At 33.6% G+C, this 21,153-nt stretch overlaps 1 protein-coding gene across 2 annotated transcripts in view; it reads left to right on the top strand.

The window, feature by feature from the left end:
* Nucleotides 1–21,153, top strand: part of LAMA2 (laminin subunit alpha 2) — a 531,205-nt gene that overhangs the window by 254,922 nt on the left and 255,130 nt on the right. The window lies entirely within an intron of this gene.

Here is a 21,153-nt window from a genome sequence, read left to right as displayed (position 1 = left end):
TGTTCGAAACAAAATGTGGCAATTTTACATGTTAATTCTTTCTTGTTCTGTGAAAATTAATACCTTTTCAATTAATAACCTTATCAGGATTAGGTAATTTAACCCCGATAGTTAAATTACCTAATCACACAAAGAAAAATCCTTTAGCAAATTGATGCTATTTGAGCCTAATCTTCACCTATAAAAATATAGTGTTAGTTTTGAAAAGATCTTCACTGGTTAAATAAGTAAAAATGTATTTATAGTTAGTGGTTCTCTTACCATGGCATGTGAGTATTGAGGTAGAAAACCTTAGTAGTTCATATGTTACTTAATGAATGGGAGACTGGTGGTTTTAGCGGACTGAAGAAATTTTAACTCATGGCCAGTTTGTTATTTTTAACAGGTTTCAAATGTGATTATGAAATGTGTAAATGAGTAAAATACATTTTCAATGAATATGTATTTTAAAAGAGACAGTATATGTTACATAAAGTTTTAGAGCTGTCATAAAAATGTAATTAAACTTTCATTGGCAAGGCCCTTTACAACAAGAAGTCATTCTATCCAGTTCTGTTTAGGAACCTCTTGTATCCCCAATAAGAATAAAATAACACCTAAGACTTGAATGTCTATGGCTGAAAGTTACCAAAAAATAAACTAAATTGTTTTTTCCTGCTTTGAGGAGTTCAGAGGAAAGTCATAGATCAAAATTGGATGTATTTCAGAGGTCTTATTTTTCTTACTATAGTGAAATTTATTTAAGGATCACTTACAATAGAATGTTCTTTACCATGTTTTCTATCATTTCTTTTCTGGTCATATGCTTTTTCTTTCTGTTGGCTGAAAATCAAACTGACAGAAGGAAAGCAAGCAAATGTGATATTAAATAGCATCAGAGCAAAGAATTTGGACATCCTGTTCGTAGTTGTTGGTTCCCAAAGATAACTTCCCTTCTCCTGGCTAAACTGTTTCTTGTAACCATCCACAATGAAGCACTTCATATTCCCCCACAGATCATTTTCACATCAAAAAACTGTGCTTGCCTGTGCTTCAATTTCCATTCAATGAACAAAATAATGGTAACAGGGTGTGCAAATTGTTTGAATATGGAAGACATTTTTTAATGTAATGTGGAAGCCCTCGGTGGTTTACTGTCAGATATCTCAGTATGAATGAAACAATTTGCCTTAATAACTGAACCATATAAATTTTTGATACTACCAATAATGCTGCAAGCTCTCACAAATTACCACAGTACATCTTAGCTGTCATGTCACATCACGTAAATTATAGTCATGATGACATGCTTAGCTTGGTTGATTTAATATCTTGCTAAGGAAATGGAAAATTGTAGGGCCTTGTTTGTAAATTCAATAAAGCCACTTTTCTAAATAGTTGAGGCTAAATTCTTTACCAGTAATTGCTGTTCGAATCAGAGCCCTTGCCAGACTCTGACAGAAATAGTACATCAAGAAACTAGTGTATCTGGTTAGATACTGAATTCCGTTTACATCCATGACCAGGATGCTGCAGGTATGTAATTCCTCCTCTGCTTTTTTTATTAATTCCTAAGTCAAAAAATATTTATGAGATGCTATTTGCATTTTCTAAATATTTATATAACCCATTTTCAAACATTTGCCAAGTCAGTCACTTGGTTATAAGGCTGCTTACAACAAAAAGAAGACATGCTGTGTTGTGCATATTTATTATAAGGAAGATGTCACAGGCTATTCTTTTTTTCCAGGAACCTAACCCAAAATAATAAAACGGCTCTTACATGGGATACAGTTTGCCAGCATAGAGGTCCACCTGCTCATAATAAAACTCAAGAACACTAGGCCATTTGGGAAAGGAATACGTACTTTTTATCCTAAGAAACGTTTTTATTGGCTGCAGCCCTCTTTGGAGTAATGGGAAATACGCAAGTGAATAGAAGTGTGTGTGTGTGGATAGTAGATGAGGCGTAGGAAAACTTAAAACACTTTTCTACTGCCCTTTTAAAAACGTTCCATGATCTCATCTTGATTTTTTTTTTCCTCATGTGTGAGTGAATGTTTAGGACAATTGGCACAATCAAGTGTTAATTTTCTCCCCCCATTCAGGATAGTCAAAGAGAATGAAGTCGGGCACTCATAGCCCTGTACTAGGCATCATTTCATTTTCAAAATGCTTGGCAAATGTTAATGCTTGGTTTTAGAGCATTTGTTTAAGCATGGAACTAGGCAGGAATGGAAAACACTAAAGAACAGAGTCCTGCTGTTTTGCTACAGGATACAGCTATTTAGAAACAGTTTGGGTATTTCAGAGTTGGAATAATTTACTGCTTTAGTAAACTAAGTTCTGTTGGAACATTGAAATAGTCATTTACTTAAGGTTACCCTAGTGGTCTGAAATAGTTCAGCTTCCAAAAGCAATTCTCTTCGCGTCTGTAAAGTTCCCAGAGAATCTGGCTTGGACTGTCTGCTGTTCCCTCATTACCATTAAGGTTTGAAATTCTGTCTCTGAACATTATTAAATTAATCTTATGTGATTTGTTCTTTTCAAAACAATGCTTATTTCCTACAACATTATGCTATCTTTCTCTGTTTCTAGTTTTGAAAAGCTTTTAAATTGTTTCATGTAGTTGCCAAGTATACCTATAGCTTAGTTTAAGATGCACATTACGAGTTTGCTGACAAAATAGCATCTGGCTTCTAAAAGTAATCTCTGGAACTTCTTTGTTGTGCTTGCTTGACTTTCCATTCTGCTTCTCCACACCACAAATTAAGGCTGTGGATTTGAAGGAGATTGGTATTTGAGATTTACAGGACAGGGTAGTTCTTGTCACATAAAAGGAACTTAAAAAATATTTTGTAATTAATGCTACATACTTAGCAACAACAAAAAATAGTAGGAGTTGACTCAGAAATGACTCTTGTATTGGGATTTATGTGAAAGTTAAAAGATGATTTCAATCTGGGTTTAAAAACTGAAAAACTCACTAACACGCATGATCCACTCTCATTTTAGCAGTATCATTTGTGACTTCCTTCCATATTCCTCAAAATTATTCAAAAGTAAAGGTTGAATCCTCTCCCCCCATCCTTAGCTTCCTCCATTTAAGTCTTGGATTAATTAGATTAATAAGAAAGTATTGTATACAAGTGTAGAGAATGGCATGGTCATAAAAGTAAATAGGATCAATTGACTGTATTGAATTGTTATTCCATAAATCAGATCTTATCGAGAATGATTTGGTAATGGAGTAGTACCAAGCAAACAATCTGTTGCCTAAAATAAATCAAATGAGTTGTTAGGGTAAATTAGAAAACACATTTGTTAACAAAATACCAAGAACTTAGTTATTGTCCATAGTTATGGTAATGTTTACTATGCAAAGTTAGCCCACCTATGAGGACTCAAGTTCACACATAAAAATCTCCGAATCTTACCTACCCTTGTACCAATATTGATATTTTTCCTACTAAAATTTATAAAAGAGCATTTTAATATCCAGATGCATTATTCTGTCTATAACATTTTATAATGAAGTGTAATAGGGACAAAGATCAGTTTTTACAATTGACCAACTGAACAAGTACTAAATAGAAACATTCAGTTTAAGAACAATTTGATAGTAAAAATTAATGAGTTTACTTAATAGCACTTTCAGTCTGAGTTGACTTTATGATATGCTTGCCCACGACACCAATATAATCTAGGGCTGCATTGGTAGTTTACTGGTCAGGTAAAGGAAGATAATGGTTTATACAGATTATGCACAAAACATGTCATAAAATATTTAGCTCCCCAAATTCCCTCATGAAATGGATGCAAACATACTAAAAAAGCATGAACAATCTGAACCCATAATGTGTAAAAATGGTAAAACTTAGTTGGCCAATTAAGTTTTATTACAGGAGTTCAGGGTTCATTTAATATCAGAAAATCAGTTTAAGTAATTGTCCATATTGACTAGTTAAAAGAGAGAGAGAGATGAAACAAACAAACAACTAAAACAACAATTATCTCAATAAATGCATAAAAAAGATATAAGTAAAATTAATGATTCTTTAATTTTGATGTTTTAAAAAATTGTTTTAAAAAAACTAGGGTTGAAAGGCACTACTTTAACTGATGAAGTGTATCCACACAAAAACAAATGGCAAATATCTGATTTAATATAAAATGTTTAAAGAATTATTTAAGATCACAAATAAGAGACAATTTTCACTATGACTCTTTTTTATTTAACGTTGAACTAGAAAATCTGGACAGTGAAATAAGATAAAAAATAAAAGCTGTAGAGATTGGAAAGGAAGAAATAAAACTGTAATTTGTAAATGATGTGGTTATCTGCTTTTTGAATTCAAAAGATAATTTATTAACAAGTGAAACAAGAAGAGAGCTATATACAAAATTAATACATAAAATCAATTGTTAAAACTCGGTTTAAAAATAGCAAAACATTAAGAGTACCAAGGATTAAATCTATATGGAAAAGCAAAGGGCTAAAAATAATCAAAGGAATTTCTAAAAGAAAGCCAGATATGGGGTTTTAATCAACATTTAACTGATGTAAAGACCTCATCCCTACCTTATATTATACATTTAAAAAAAAAAAATTCTAGTTGGAATTTTTGCTTCTGACTATGATTCAATAATAGGGTCTAGATTTACCCTCCTGTCTTAGATAACAAGAAAACTTGGGGGGAAAAAGTGAAACAACAGTATTTAGCCACTGGACAACAGATAGTGTGGGACTGTAATACCTGAGAAAAGAGAAATAAATGAGGTGAGGCTACAATTCACCAAGGTTATTGCCTGGGTGCAATTTCTAAGATAAAGTACATTGGAGGAAAACCCAAACAGCATGGTCTGAAAGACAGAGATTGGAGCTTAAGGAGTCAAGGAAACTAGAATCTGTGTGAAATAATACTAAAGAAGAAAGAGATGGAGAGAGAGAAAGAGAGAGAGAGAGAGAGAGAGAGAGAGAGAGAGGGAGAGACAGAGAGAGAGAGAGAGAGACAGAGAGAGAGAGAGAGAGAGAGAGAGAGAGAGAGAGACAGAGAGAGAGACAGAGAGAGAGACAGAGAGATGCAGATATCTGCAAAGGTGTGAAGGGAAACCTCCAGCCTGGCTGACTATTGAGTTGGATTCGAGAAAACAACTTAAGGCTGGTAGAAGAACTACCGAAAAGTAGTAAGAGAAACAATTCCTGGAGCTAATACAGAGCTGGTAATAGTTCATTATTCCACCACCTAACGTGGACAATCTTTCTAATGGAAAGGGTATCAGGTAAAGTACTCAGAGAGTATTGCCTGGGTAGAGTGGCTAAATTAGTCCCTGACTGCATGATGCTCTAGATTCACCCAAATTTTTAAAGCAAGCCTTAAAAGAAATCAACTTATTCTAAGTAAATTAGCTGCATGTCTGAGCAAAGTCAAATAGTAATTAATTACAACAAAATCCAGCAGCCAACAATGCCTCATATTGGGCATCATATAAAACATTACCAGGCATATAAACAAGCAGAGGCATAAGAACCATAACCAGGAGAAAAATCAATCAATAATGGTAAAAACAGACCCCAAAGTGATGCAAAAAAATCATGCTAAGATACATCAGAATCGAATTATCTAAAGAAAGAAAGGAAAGGAAAGGAAAGGGAAGGAAGGAAGGAAGGAAGGAAGGAAACAGCAAGCACTGGTAGAGATAAAGAAAAAAATCCTAAATGCAGACAGACAAAAAAAGATACAGCATGTACAGAAAAACAAACATAAGAGAGATAGAAGATTCTTGTCAGATACAATACAAGCCAGAATACAGTGCAGAGATGTTTTAAAGTACTGGTGAAAAAGGAAATAACAAACAAACAAAAAACTATCAATCTAGAATTCTTTACCAAGCCAAAATTCTTTGAAAATTGAGAGCAAAACAGAGTGTTTTCTAGAGAAATAAAAGTGGACATATTTTATTTTCATCAAACCATGTACACTAGAAGAAATGTAGAAAGTTACTTCAGTTGAAGAAATATGATACGAGATAGAAATTTCTTCCTAGGAAAATGAATTATTAAAACTATAAAAAAAGGTAAATAATAATGCTTTTTCCACTGACTACCACCTAACACAGAACCTCAGGCTTGTAATCTCTTTAGTCCTAGGGCTTAACACAATGGTTATTGAATGATAATATATTAAACATTTGTTAAATTTTTGTTATATATTAACAAAATTTAATATAGAATTTGAGGTACTTTTTTCAATTTTTCTTTGAAATTGTAAAAAAGAAGAGTATGCCTTAACAAGAGTATAAAAAAGCCTTCCTTTTGCAACCTCCATTCCTTATCTTAAAACTGAAGAAAGCAAAACTAGCACCAGTTTGAAAGAATTCCAAACCGATCTTAATGTAAAACTCCATTTTTCTATATCCTTTTCAAAAAATAACACCTTACAGCTGTGTTTCATGTACAGCTCAATGGAGAACCATAGGGAACCAACATTGCTGGTTCTGAAAAACTAAAGTCCTGTGGGACAACGCCCCCACCCCCATATTCTAGCTTCTGTCACTTAGAATAGATGAGACTTGCCAACCATTGTTGTAGTAGTTTAGTGAGGCAATATTATATCATTTCTGAACTTACCATGGCCAGAGTGTTCTTTATATGCTGTTGTTTATTTATTTATTGGTTTTTCATTGATAATAGTGGGAAAAGAACAAGGTGGTAGGAAAGAATGGGACACGGATAGGGCCTGAAGACACAGGGAGAAGACAGCCATCTGTAAACTCTTGAGGGAAGCCTGCAACAGACTCTTCCCTCATAGCCCTCAGAAGACACCGATCCTTTGACACTTGGATCATGGACTGGCGAACTAATACTTTTCTTTTTTCTTCCCTCAATTCCATGAGAATTGATTGAAAGTGATTATTTCACTTTGGTCAGTTATTTTTAGTATTTTGATCCTTATACCTTTCACAGATCTGATTCAAATGCTGGATTGCTACCTTATTAGTTTTGTGATTTTGGACACATCCCATAATTTAGTTGAGTCTTACTTTCATTATCTGCAAAATGAGAGTTCCAGCACCCCTTCAGAATGTGCAAAGTTCTCAAAAATGCCCTTAGCACACAGAAGCTGTTTAATAAATATCAATTGCTTTGTGAATTTCTGTAGTTGTGTGTTGCAGTAATTTATATTGGAAGTAGTTTTATATCAGTAACAGACATTTGTCAAAGAACACCTCCTCCCCTACCTATTTATTGCTATATGACAGAGCATCTGAACAATTACAGAGAGTTAATTTTAGCAAGTAAGTAGATTATCTGACTTAAGTAGCAGCTTTGCAGCAAGGTAAAAATTAAATCAGTTGGCTAACTTTTTGAGAGACCTGCAGAGTGGTTTGCACTTTATCTTGAAGTTACCAAAATAAAGCTAACAAGCATCGCTTCATGTCTTTCCAAGCAAATGATATGATAAGTATCTACCATTCCTGCTTCACTGAAGATCTAATATTAAAAGGAATTTGAGATTTCTGCCCATCAGTAACTAATTAAATAAATCAATGTCATAAACAGTAATCAGTACTCTGCAGCTATAATGTAGCAAGTTAAAAATGAGGTCATGAAGTAAGGATACCAATGTGACTGGTATCCTTATAAAAAGGGGAAATTTGGAAATAGACACATGGGAGAAATGCCATGTGAACATGAATATAGCCATCTACAGCCAAGGAGAGACCTAAAACAGATCCTTTTCTCACAGCCCTCAGAAGGAAACAACCCTGCAAGCATTTTGGTTTTAGACTTGTAGCCTCTAGAACTGTGAGGTAATGGATTGCTGTTGTTTAAGGCACTTACTTTTTAATACTTTGTTGTGTCGGCCCTAACAAACTAATACAAATAATAAGATAATCGATTATTTTAAAAATCCCATAATTTTCATTGTCATTATAATTTATAGTGAATAAAAAGGTAATCTCTAGTATCTAAAGAAGTTATAAAAATTGATAAGAGAAAGGCCAATAGTCCAACAGAAAACTGGGCAACAGATATGAATGAATAGTTCATAGAAAAGAAAATATAAATGGCTCTTCAATATATGAAATGATGTTCAACCTGATTCATAATATGGTAAGGACAATGAAGAATCATTTGTCATCTATCTTAGGAAAGACAACAAAATGGATGGCAGACTATTACCAAGACTTTAAAAAAGACAAAAATCCTTATATATTGGTAGTAGGGCTATGCAATGACGCAATCCAAGAAAACCACTTTAGAAATCTTCACCAAAATTACAAGTGTACGTATGCTTACGTATTCCTCTTCTGGGAACTTATCCTACAGGTATATGTAAACATGTGAGATGCAAAGTTATTCATTCGTGAATGGCCATTGATAGCCACAAAAATATCTGTCATGAGAGACTGATTAAATGAGTTTTGGTACATACATGCAATCTAACACTATGAAACTATAAATAAATAAAGATAGAAGTTTTTTGTGTACTAAAGTGGAATGATCCAAGGTATATGGTTAACTAATTAAACGTAGGAACAGCATAGTATATATGTGACCAACATTTGTGTAAAAAATAGTGGGGAAAATTAATACATATTTGTAGTTATAAGGTTATTTAGCTATTTAGAGTTACAGCTAATATTTGAACTGAGGTGAGTTTTCCTCAGATACTGTCTACTGCTCTATTCAAGAATAGAATATTGTCAAAGTTGTAAAATAAGACATTTTATCTAGAACAGCCTTCATTTTTATTTTAATATAAGCTATTAACTTTCTATTCTAGACTTTGTTGTAAAAGTTATTGCTTTGATGCCATCATCTAATAAGTATTAAGTGCCCTAATCCTACACACTGAAAATTGGTTGGCATGCTTAATTAATCACAAAGATTCAAATAGCACTCTTTCCTGATAGTTTCAGAAATTCTGTTATGTCAACAGGGCCTGTTGGGGAAGCAGAAAGCTTAAATTTTTATTCCTGAGGTCTTCTCATCTCCTCCAACAGCAGTTAGTACTAGAGTCAAAGCAAATGTTACCTTACTTTTTCTGAAGCTCTCCCTCTATTACCTGGGTCTGAGAGTCCAAGTAGTTAAAAATCCTACATTTGCCACATGGAAAAAGGAGCTATGTGATAAGACCCCAATCTGAAATGTGATGAATTATTAAACAGGTAGTTTGTTGGGTGATTGAAAATTACCTGCAAAAGAGTGCTTATCTCCTTGAGGCACGTCAAAAGCTAACGGAATCGAGCCAATTAGACTGACTGTCTCTTCAATGAGTTGTGACCTCTCGATGGTAATAGCTTATTATGATGATAAATGAACCCATCTCTCAACTGAAGCTTGAGTACACACTTCAGCAGTTTCCTTGAATCATGAGGCCATTACCTTTCCACTCCAGATCGACAGCCGTAACAGCCCCGGAAGCAGAGAGCATGCATGACTAGACACAGATGATTGTTTTACTCGGATGAATATATTTACAGCTATTTCCAAAGCAACGAGACCTCCTGATGCATTGTGTGTTCACACCCAAAATATTCACTATGTGACATTTCCTTTATTAGGAAGATCTCCTTTCTGGGTGCAACATTCTCAGACACTAGGTTTTGCTTTTTGGTTTTTTGGTTTGTTTTTTTTAGTTTTTGATTGCTGTTTTCAGTGGTTGCATTCTTCATTCTTATTTGGTCTCTTAATTGAGTGCAATTTCAGAATAAAAATATTTTCTTATGTTGAAGATATTTATAATATACAGACAAGTGTGTATTTTTAATTAATGTAATCCTGTTAAATCCTACAGCTTATGTTTGATATGAATTGGGGGAACTACTCAGAGACTCCCTTTTATTTGTACAGAACTTTTGTAAAGATTGATGGTTTGAAAATCACACAAGTATACATACTTTATTATTTTTTTTTTTAAGGAAATGTCAAAAACTCTTTTATCTAAGCAGTTACTGAAATTTGATGTCAATTCCCCTTGATATTGTTAGTTAGAGGAGAAAGTTATTTATTGTATTTATAACAAAATACAATCTTCTGATTCCTCATATTTGATGTCAGTTAACAACTTTCCCAATACATTCTTGAAAAAACATGTTGACCAAGCCAAACTAAGTTTCTGAAGTTACTTCAGTAAGTGGAAAACCAGCTACCTTGATAGAGTCTTAGTATCTCAGTAGGTAATGATCAGGGGAAGCTAGTCATAGGCTTTAGGAGAAAGGTGGGGTGATTAAGTCAGATCTTGCTTTTAAGGCAGGCAATAGTGCAGAATTTATAATACCGTAGCCTTGGATTTGTCACAAGAACGAAGCAAGAGTCTTGGATCAAGTGTTGAAGACCAAGTAATTTGTTTATATGTAAGCTAGTTTAGATGGATCACAGTCCAGGAACCAGGTTTTCTTAGAGTATGTTTTTAGAATTGTTAAAAATAGGGGTTGGAAGTTATGCTTGCTTCCAGTGTTGTTTAACACAGAAACAGGGAATTGTGATGACTTTAGTTTTTATAGACAATAACTGTTATCATAATATAGTTACTTAGTTTTTCTGTGCCACAGTTTCCTCATGTATAAAATGAAGATAATAGTAATACCCACTTTACAGAGTTATCTTGAGGATTAAGTAAATTAACAAATACATAGCACTCTAGATGGTGCCTGATGAATAATCAGCATTTAGTGTTAGCTATTATCATTAACCCCAACTGGGCGCGATTTGCAGTCAGACATTATTTCATTGACATTTTAGAAAGGTTCTCCACAGAAAAAGTGTGTGTGGGGGGGTGGATGGAAAGAAGAAAGGAAAGCAAAAAGGAAGAAATGAATAAATGAATAATAGAACAGGAAAGAGAAAAGGAAAATCTTGGTCATATATATTAATTTTTTAGAGTATTTTTATTTAGAAAGTAACTATGTATAGGGCTCTCTCTCTTTTAGTCCAAATCTATCAAGAGGTGATATGTTTGCCGAGTAAATGCCTTTTCTCCAGTTTTCATCTGGGATTGGGTTTGAAGTGATCAGCCTTTGTGTTCTAGGAATAATGTCTTTATAATGAAATGGAAGTGGAAATAAACCACAAGCAAAATGCTTTGTAGGCCATTAACGGTCCCCAAGGCCATTTACTGTCTTAAGCTTATTTTTACTCATCATCACAGGAAAAGAAATAAATAAATAAAAGTGAGTAGGACACAGTCTTCTTATATTAAGTAGTTTTAAATTAAGATGTGATGATTTTATATAAAAGCCAAAATGCTTTATCTTGCTTTTTCTTTCAAAGCAAGTGTAGTGATAAAATTTGATTATGTTTTGATTTAATGTTAATTTTTCTCTTGGTTAGAAATTCTTTTGAAACTATACAGAAAAAACAATTAAGCAATTTAATGTATCTCATTATCTAGCAGTTAATTTAGATGATGATGGGTGGAATAAGTGTTTCAAAAAATAATTTTCTATTGTGCCAAACACATGAATCTTGTGCCTAGTGAAAGATATTTAGGCTAAGGAAAATACAAACTATGCTGAGAATGAACCCCATTACAACCTGATCCCATAAGACTTAGCCAAGGTTTGATTTCATATCCCTGACTCATGCAGGGCAATATTTTTACTTAAAAGAGACAAGTCATGTGAAGGGCTTGAGCAGAACCATTAAACTAACCCCTTCTTTTAAATTCTAGTTATAGCTACAGCAGTCTCATTTAGAGTTATCTGGGATCTTTATTGAAAATGGAGGTTATGGACCCCTATCTGGGATTCACTCAGTCAAAAGATCTGGGGGGAAATGTATGGAAATCTACATTGTTAACAACCTTCTCAAATTTTGAGGGCTACTCTTTTATTATTACTTTTTAAAATTACTGATGATCAATTAAGTATCTGTGGATGATTTCTGAGACTTTTAAACTTCCCAAAACAAAAAAAGGAAAGAAAGAAGAGAGAAAAAGCCTGCAGCATGCCTTAGTCTGAATCCAGGGGTTGACTTTCTTACCCAATAGTTTAGTCTGTACAAGGAAATCCTAAAATAACCCTTTAGTAGTGGCCACAACACACATAAATCCAAATCCATTTATCAATCTCATTAGAAAGAGAAAAACACACAACACACACAAGTATATACATTCACATAAGAAGAAAATGAATAGTAGAAAGCAGATGTTTTCTTTTTTAATAGGAAGTCTAAAATGCGCTGTTGTCAATACCTGGAATGAGGAAAATTGGCAGGACTAGAATATTACAAGGGGATTAGGGACAGTTTCACATTCTAGAAAAGTTTCTAGCTCTTCCAGAATATGTGTTAACAGTTTTGCCATTTATGCTGTGCTGCCCACTATCCAACTATAAATACAAGCAAGACTCTTAACTTCATTGGACCTCAATTCTTTATTGGTGATGTTGGGGCGGGGTAATTATTTCAACAACTGAACCTATTTTACAAACAAAATCTTAGTTAAAACATACAAAAACAAGAAAAAAAATGGCTCAAGTGGGTGACAGGGCTCATGCTGGTTATAGTGAGAGGAGGGAATGGCACTGATCATGTGACTGCCAGGCCTGGTTCTGGTGATACTGGGTGACAGGGCTCAGAGCTCTTGTTTATATTATATCCCCATGTCCTCATTTGTGGTTTCCCCAAAAGAAACCTAGGTTTTAGAGAAACCTGGTATGAAAACAAACCAGATGAATTAGAAGGTCTCCTGCAGATAAAAATTTTATGATTCTAACACCAAATAGAATCACACAATCAGCTGACTACTAACAATGAAATAAGAACTCTACAAAGCATATTTCAGTTGGCTTGACACCAACTAATTTAAAAGTAAATTGTTCTTCAGCTGTTGTCCATATTCCGATGCACTGATGATACATAAGCCCATCCATAGAATATGTGGGATATGTCAGAACAAAGCAACCAAAATGATTCAAGACGCTGAATGGTTAGTGTTCAGCCCACATCATTTCTTACCTACATTTCAGAAAAAGCCATCTAACTTTTTTGTTTTTAACCTCCAGCACTCCCAATCTGATACTACTTTGTTCATGTACCTGATAGAGTAAGGTCTTTAGAAAACACAAATTTGACAGTCTTAGTCCACAGTTTAAAATTCCACCGCCTTAAGGATGCAATGAAATCTCTGAGACCATTCTGGACTTGTAACTCAGGAAGGAACCCTGTAGCCATTAAAATGCCCATATCTATACCATGCTCTCTTATACTTTCCTATCTCACAGTTTCCTTTGTTCTGAGAACATGTCTACTGTTTTCTTGAGTGACTAACTTCTGTTCATCTTTCAAAATGCAGTTCATTTAAGACCGAGATGAAGGGAGAAAAAAAAAAGGAAAAAAAATGCAGTTCATGTGTTGGCTTCTACAGGAAACTTTTCTGACCACCCTTCTCCCAGGATAGGCTGAGTTAGATCTTCCTTGTGCTTTTCCCCTGAGACCTCCCACCACCAAGCGTATAGAACTAGTCCAACCTGAATGATGAGTTCCTGCCACAACTGGATTCTCTTCACCTTTGTAAACCTAGGACCTAGCAGATTGCTCTGAACAGGATAGGAGTTTGAGGATTTCCCGTTCCGTGAAAAAATGGCAGCTGTATGTGAATAGTAACTCTGTTTCCATATAAGATGAACAAGAGGAAATATGTAGGTAGAATTCTCCTTAAAAATTAGAAACTAGGGAAATTACTGGTGTTTAGGTGGAATTTCTTCAGAAATGCCTGTTTGTATTTTCTAACTTAAAAAAAAAAAAATCTGGGATCATTTAAGGCCACATCAATTCAGAGCAAGGCGGATGGCCTGATTAGTCTGCCAGATTCTTTTCCATCCCTCAAATGGTAGGAGCCTGAGCAGCATTGTTTGGGTAACAGTCTCATTCTTTGTGGCTCAGGAGGAAGTTAAGATGTTTTGAATATTTACATAGTAACAAAAAATTTCAGACTGGAAAGAACTTGAGCAGCATTCTATTAAATGGTTTGCACACTGTTCTGTGTGCTTCTTCTGTTCTAGACAAAGCAGGTAGGAAGTCCCTTTCCCTCTTAAACCAGTGTCTTTATCTGTTTTGCATGTTGAGAGTACGTGGAATGGAATGAGGAAACAGAATGGGAGAGATTAAGTCACTTGAACAAAGATATGCAGCTTCCCCAGAGACCAGGCTGCCATTAGAGTTATGATACCCTGACTTCCACTGTAGATCTCGTTCCATTTTTCTATGCAAGACATAGAAAAGAGTAGGCTATTTACTTTACGGTCAAGGGAAGTTAAAATTGTGACACTTGTTTGCAAACATCAATTTAGAGTTCATGCCATCAAATCGAAGTTTGTTAACTAAGTTTAATTTGCTTTCACTTAGGAAGCAGCTGCCTTTCAAGATAATAAAATAAACAGATACAATAATATTTAGTCGGCTGTGGCTTTTAATTTAAATGTTTGATTTAGTGCTGTTTAGTCTGCTGGATTACAAATTATTCTCTGTGAGAGAAGTGTATGCATTTTAAAGCATTTTTAATGTCTATTATTATGTCCTAGGTCTGACTGTCTTTCTATCACTTTGCATCCCCTGAGCAGACATGACAATTTAAAATTATTTAGAAGTGACAAAGATGGGATAAGCCATTTTCTTCTTTGCTGCCCTATAGCTTTTCCTTTTCCAGAATGTCATGTACATGGAATCATACAGTGTAGCCTTTTCAGATTGTTTTTCTTTTCACTTAATTATGTACATGTAAGGTTCCTCCGTGTCTTCTCATGGCTTGATACCTCATTTCTTCTTAGCGATAAGTAACATTCCATTTTCTGGATTGCCATAGTTTATTTACTCATTCACTTACTAAATGGCATCTTGGTTGCTTCCAAGTTTTTCCCGTGATTAATAAAACTGCTACAAACATCCATGCACAGGTTTTTATCTGGACAAAAATTTTTGTGTGACCTTAAGTTTTCAACTTCTTCAGGTCATATGGGAAGAGAATGTATAATTTTGTAGGAAACCACCAGTATCCTTCCAACATAGCTGTGACATTTGGCATTCCCACCAACAGTGAGTGAGAGTTCCCATTGCTGCATATCCTTGCCAGTATTTGTTATTGTCAGTGTTTGGACTTTAGTCATTCTAATAGGTGGGTAGTGGTATCTCATTGTTTTAATTTGTGATTCCCTAGTGATATATGATGTTCAGTATCTTTTCATATGCTTATTAGCTATCTGTATACAATCTTTGGTGAGGAGTCTGTTCAGATATTTGCTCATTATTTTTAAACTGAGTTTTTGATTTTCTTATTGCTGAGAATTATGAGTGTCCTGTATATTTTCTATACAAGTTGTCTATCAGATACATCTTTTACAAATATTTTCTCCCAAATTGTGGATTATCTTCTCATTCCTGACAGTGTCTTTTGCAAAGCAGAATATTTTTTTAATTTTAATAAAGTCCAATTTATGAATTTTTCTTTCATAGATTATGCCTTTGGTATCAAATCTAAAACTTAATCGCCAAACCTAATGTCATCTAAATTCTCTCCTATGTTATCCTCATGGAGTTTTATATTTTTGTGTTTTTCAAGATCAATTTTGAGGCCTATCATCCATTTTGAGTTAATTTTTGTGAAGGGTGTAAGGTTTATGTCAAGTATATTTTTCTTTCTTTTTTCTTTCTTTCTTCTTTTTATTTTTTTTCCGCATGTGGATATCCAGTACCTGCACAATTTGTCAAAAAGATTTTTTTTTCTCCATTGGATTGCCTTTTCTCCTTTGTCAAAACTCAGATAACTATATTTGTGTGGACCTATTTCTGAACTCTCTATTCTGTTTCACTGATATATTTGTCTACTTTTTCATGTACCACACTGTCTTTATACTGTAGCTTCATGAAAAGTTGTAAAATTGGATAATGTCATCCTTTTGACTTTATTTTCCTTCAACATTGTGCTGGATATTGTAGGGCTTTGACTGTCCACATAAATTTTAGAATCAGTGTATTGATATTCACAAAATTATTTTCTAGGATTTTGATTGGGATCGCACTGAACCTAAGGCTCAAGTTGGGAATAAATGACATCTTAAAAATATTGAATATTCCTATCATGATTATGTAATATCTTTCCATTTAGTTTTTTTCTTTTTTCATCAAAATTTTGAGTTTTCCTCATATACTCATAGATCTTGACATATTTTGTTAGATCAGTCCCCAAGTATTTCATTTTTGGGGTGCTAATATAAATGATATTGGAGATTTTTTGTATTTCAAACTCATTTTTTATTGCTGGTATACAGTATAATAATTAAGTTTTGAACTATTTTCTTTTTTAGATAGATAGAATCAAATGACTTAGAAGTGGATTTTGGTGCTTGAGCTATAATGAATATCTTGAAAATTCTCAGTTTCCTTCTGAGAACCATAACCTATGCATCTCAAGGTTATGGGTAAAACACCTATGAAATCCGTGTAAGGCTTATCATCTGACTCAATAGGGCCCCAAGAGATTATTCAAATCAGAGTTTTTGTTTTGCTTTGTTTTTAATTCCCAATAGATTCATAAAGGGTTACGTATAGTATGTTAACTGCAAATCTAACCCAACAGCCAAGCTTCTGATTTAGACTACTCTCTCATACCTGGAAGTGTCCTCCCTCCCTCCCTTCCTTCCTTCCTTCCTTCCTTCCTTTTTCTCCTTCCTTCCTTCCTTCCTTCCTTCCTTCCTTCCTTCCTTCCTTCCTTCCTTCCTTCCTTCCTTGCTTCCTTCCTTGCTTCCTTCTTTTCCTTAGTAAGAAGTGACTGGAAATACTGCTTTGTCACTCCATACCATGATAATGTATTTCTGGAGAATGCTAGAGTGCCCAACCCATGTAGATTTCTCATGGCTGTCTGTTGTAATATAAAAAATGATTGAGTCAAATAGACCTGATGTTGTTTTTGAAACCTAGCATTTACTAGCTGTGAGATCTTAGAGAAATTCTTTCACCTCATATCCTTAGTCACTTTAGCTATAAAATAGACATTGTAAATGCTACTTCATAAAATTATCATGATCATTTCATTTAATAATATATAAAACATCTGGTTTGTAATAGGAACTGGATAATTATTTACATGCTTATTTTCCCTGATATTTCGAGAAAAAAATTGATTCAGTATCCAAAATTATGAGATAAATTCCAGTTGTTAGCTGAACATGGGACAAGTTTTATCACTTCTTTTCCCCTTTGTTTTTGTTTTTAAAAACTACCTGTAGAAGAAATAGAATCAGTGACTATAAACAAATTGCTGCCTACTGATTCATTATGAACGAGGACAGTAATAGTTAACTATGCTCTAATGTGCAAAGTGAAAATGAGCTCAGTGTAAGATAGAAATCATAAATCAGAAAACAAATTCTGTTTTAGAAATGTATAATCACAAAGTAACTAGAAACAGAGGCCCTGGGTATACAATTACACTAACCTTCAGCAACCTTTTACAGAGTAAATACCATTGTAGAGATAGAAACTTTATTATTTATATTATTAGTATATAAAAACTGTTATTTGCTTGCACGGCAGTTTAAGGTGAGAAAAATATTCATGAGAGCAAAACATGTCTTTCATCTATTAGGGCTGCCTAGAGCATATTCTGGCACATTATATAAATATTAAGTAATCCCTATAATTAAAAAGATGTTCCTTGGAACGAGAATGGAGACACATGGTTATCTGAACAGCCTTGAGCTAGTTTTGCAATAAGTAGATTTTTACATCTCTAGAATATGTAATGACTAATGCTATGTTATAAGTAGGCATTAATTAATGGTTGAAATACCAAAGATGTTTTCTTGGGATTATTTAATAATCTACATTACAATTAGAGGTATTTATTATAATAGTAGTTTGTTGAATCATGGAGGGATATATGAGGTTCATTTTCATTCTTAATGGAAAGTATTTGATTTTATTAATGAAGTAAATATTAAATTAATAAATAATAAAGTAATGCTAATATAAAGGGCATTCTTATCTATTTATGATGCATGATTTTTGTTGCATAATTAGAAAATACTTTACTGTTATTAAGAATACTTTAAAGAGGTTGTAATTATCAGAAACATTATACTTAAACATGTATTAAGTCCTTTGTTTTAAAATTCAATTTTGGAGCAAGAAAGTGAGCTGTATAATTATGTTCTTAAAATTCAGGTAAATATGGAAAGTGTGTTTTGAATACAAAAAATCCATATTTGTCATAGGGAATATGGCCAATAGCATCATTATACCTTTGTATGGTGATAGATGATTACTACATTTATCATGATGATCACTTCATAAGGTATATAAATATTGAATAACTATGCTGTATACCTGATATTGTATATCAACTATACTTTAATAATATATATGTGTGTGTACATATATGTATATATATGTGTATATATTTGAATTTTAAACACATAAGTTACTCCTTTTCATATGCAATTTCCAACATCTGGTTTTATAATTAGTTCATGTCTGTTAGGTTTCTAATTATGTAATTATATGAATGCATATGAATCCCAAATCATTTGGTCAATCTTAGAATATTTTCTGGTAATTATTTACTATCCTTGGAGTTGAGTTCAGCCTTTCATGTAAATTAGACAATGAGTATCAACATACTACCTTCAATAAGATGACCGTAGTAATATGAAGAGCTATACATTGCTTACCCCCAGAATCTTTCTTCTGTAAATATTCCCAGAGTGCTTTTGACAGAGATCATCTATCATCAAGTTGTGAGTAAATTCAAACCTTTCCTCTTTTAAAATACAGTTTCCTCCTTTGAAACATGATTGTTAAAAGACCTGGTTGAGACCCTTTGGAAAATTTTTCATAGAGAAAAACGAAGACAAATTTAAACAAATGTCAGAGTTTCTGAGAAACTCTGGGGTATAATCTATTCTCGACTGTCCTTCAAAGGCAGCTTCCTATTTATGGGCTTGAAGCAGTTCAGGCTCTAAAACTTGAAGAGGTAGTTCCAAAACTCAGATACAAATGGATCTTGTGAACTTTTATAAAATGTTTTTCAAAGTCCATTGGAAAAATAAACTTGGGCCAGCAGTCAGCAGTTTGTGTTCCAGAAGACTCTGTGTAAACCTAGAAGAGTCAAGAAGTGTGTTTTTTCTTTTTTTTCTTCTTAGAAGTGTATGAAGGAGGAGATTATTGTCATTTGTAGGCCAACCAGCACCACTTTGAAGCCAAAAGCTCTTGGCTTACATCACCAGAATTCATCAGGTTTAATAGTTTTTGTTTTTCCTCCAACATCAGAAACATTGCATTTTCATTGCCATAGGGTCCTGACATTTTAATGAAAGTGCAGAAACTGTAAGTAATAAATCAAGGATTAAAGCACTGAAATGTAAAGTGTAAACTAGATTAAGACAGATAATATCCCTAAATTCATGATTACAAATGACATTAAGAGCAGTCCTGCTATTACTGCAGATGGCCTGGCAATTAATTCAATGTATCAAAAACACAGTATACTCTTATAATATCTGTAATATATAATGCCACCCCAATTGAAATGTCTTATTTTATCATGTAAATGGTCTATTTGTGCATAGAGTTTTTCTTTCTCTTTAAACTTCTTTATGGGAGGAAGAGTATTTTATTCATTTCATGGTTACCCTTCCTTTCCATGCTACCTTAAACATAGCTATTCAACTATATTTAGTGTACCCAATTAAATTGTATAAATCTGGGATTTAGATAGTTGATACACATTTAACATACTGGTGCAAATTATAAAGACTTTCCTGAAAACTGGCTAAAGCACATTTAGTTGTTAAAATTCAAGGGGGAAAATGTGATTAGCTGTGAACTGCCTCTATAACATCAAATAGCAATAGGCTCCAAGTTGACATAATGATATTCTCATTTTTCAGTAACATTTATTAAATGCCTATTACAATTTTGTACTTTCTGAAATTTATTATAATGAAGACATTCTGGCCATATTAAAATTGTAATCAGTCGTAGGTAAAATGAATGAGAGAATTATGGTGATAAAACTGTAGAAAGCATCTAAATTGGAGAAAATTTGGGTATTTTTGTATATTTTATGTTGAATAAAGTAGTATGAAAGATAATATTTTCATTTGAAGATGCTTAACTTGAGAGTATATTTAAAACTGTCATCATTTTTATTAAAAAGCAGTGGTTATTTATTGTTAAATATTTATATATAAGGCCTATATATATCTAATACTTAGATATATCTTAACGGTGCCAGTGATAAAAGTACCTAGGTATGAGAGAGATTTGCCAGCTATTCCTTTTAGAATTTCTGGTAATTTGCTAGGATTCATGAGTTTGGGTTAAAACTAATACTGCTCTAAATCAAGTATGTCAAAATATATAGGTTAAAAAAAAAAAAAAGCAGTCTAAGTCAGCGCTTCCTGGGTCAAGAACCCAGGAAGTATGTGATCTATAGAAGTATGTGTAGGAGGAACATTAGGACTTCTATAAAAATATTTTATTTAATCAAAAAATTAGAAAGTATCAAGAGGAGTACCATGCAGAAGATGTTCTGAGGAGTACCAGGCATTTACAAGGTGGGCGGCTTTATAGTGGAAACATCACTTGTTTATTACCTGATGTCTTATTATACTGTAATTTTGTTCAGCTAAGTTGATTTATGAGTCTTATCACCTAGTTTTTTTTTACCAAATAAATATTTACCAAATGAGCACATGGATGTAATATCCCTTTGAAAAACTACAGTTAATGTAGAATTTATGATGCACCTATTAGCAAAGAACTAGAAAATATTACTGCTTACCATTTCTCTATGTAAGAGCTTTCCCCCAGTCACAAAATGAAGTGGAAGTAATGACAACATCATGACAAAACACTGGTGAGTGAGTGAGAAATTAATTATCTTGCAAAAGCAGCTTTTATTAGACAGGAACAATTTTAAAAGCAATGGTTCCGAAAGTTTCTATCATTTTGTGGCTCAAATTAATGTTAGTCTGTCAACACAAATACCCTTTTCTGTACTTTGGAACACGAAAACAGAATTATCTAACCTATTTTTAAAGTTGTCTGAATACAAAATTTCAGAGAGCTCTGAAATTTTTTAAAACATACATTAGGGGGCCGGCCGGGTGGCGCAGGTGGTTAGAGCTCCATGCTCCTAACTCCCTAGGCTGCCGGTTCGATTCCCA

This window comes from Rhinolophus hipposideros (genome assembly GCF_964194185.1).
Source record: "Rhinolophus hipposideros genome assembly, chromosome: 3".
Lineage (NCBI taxonomy): Eukaryota > Metazoa > Chordata > Mammalia > Chiroptera > Rhinolophidae > Rhinolophus > Rhinolophus hipposideros.
Note: the sequence above shows the minus strand (reverse complement) of the source record. Positions and strands in the feature narration are given on the sequence as shown.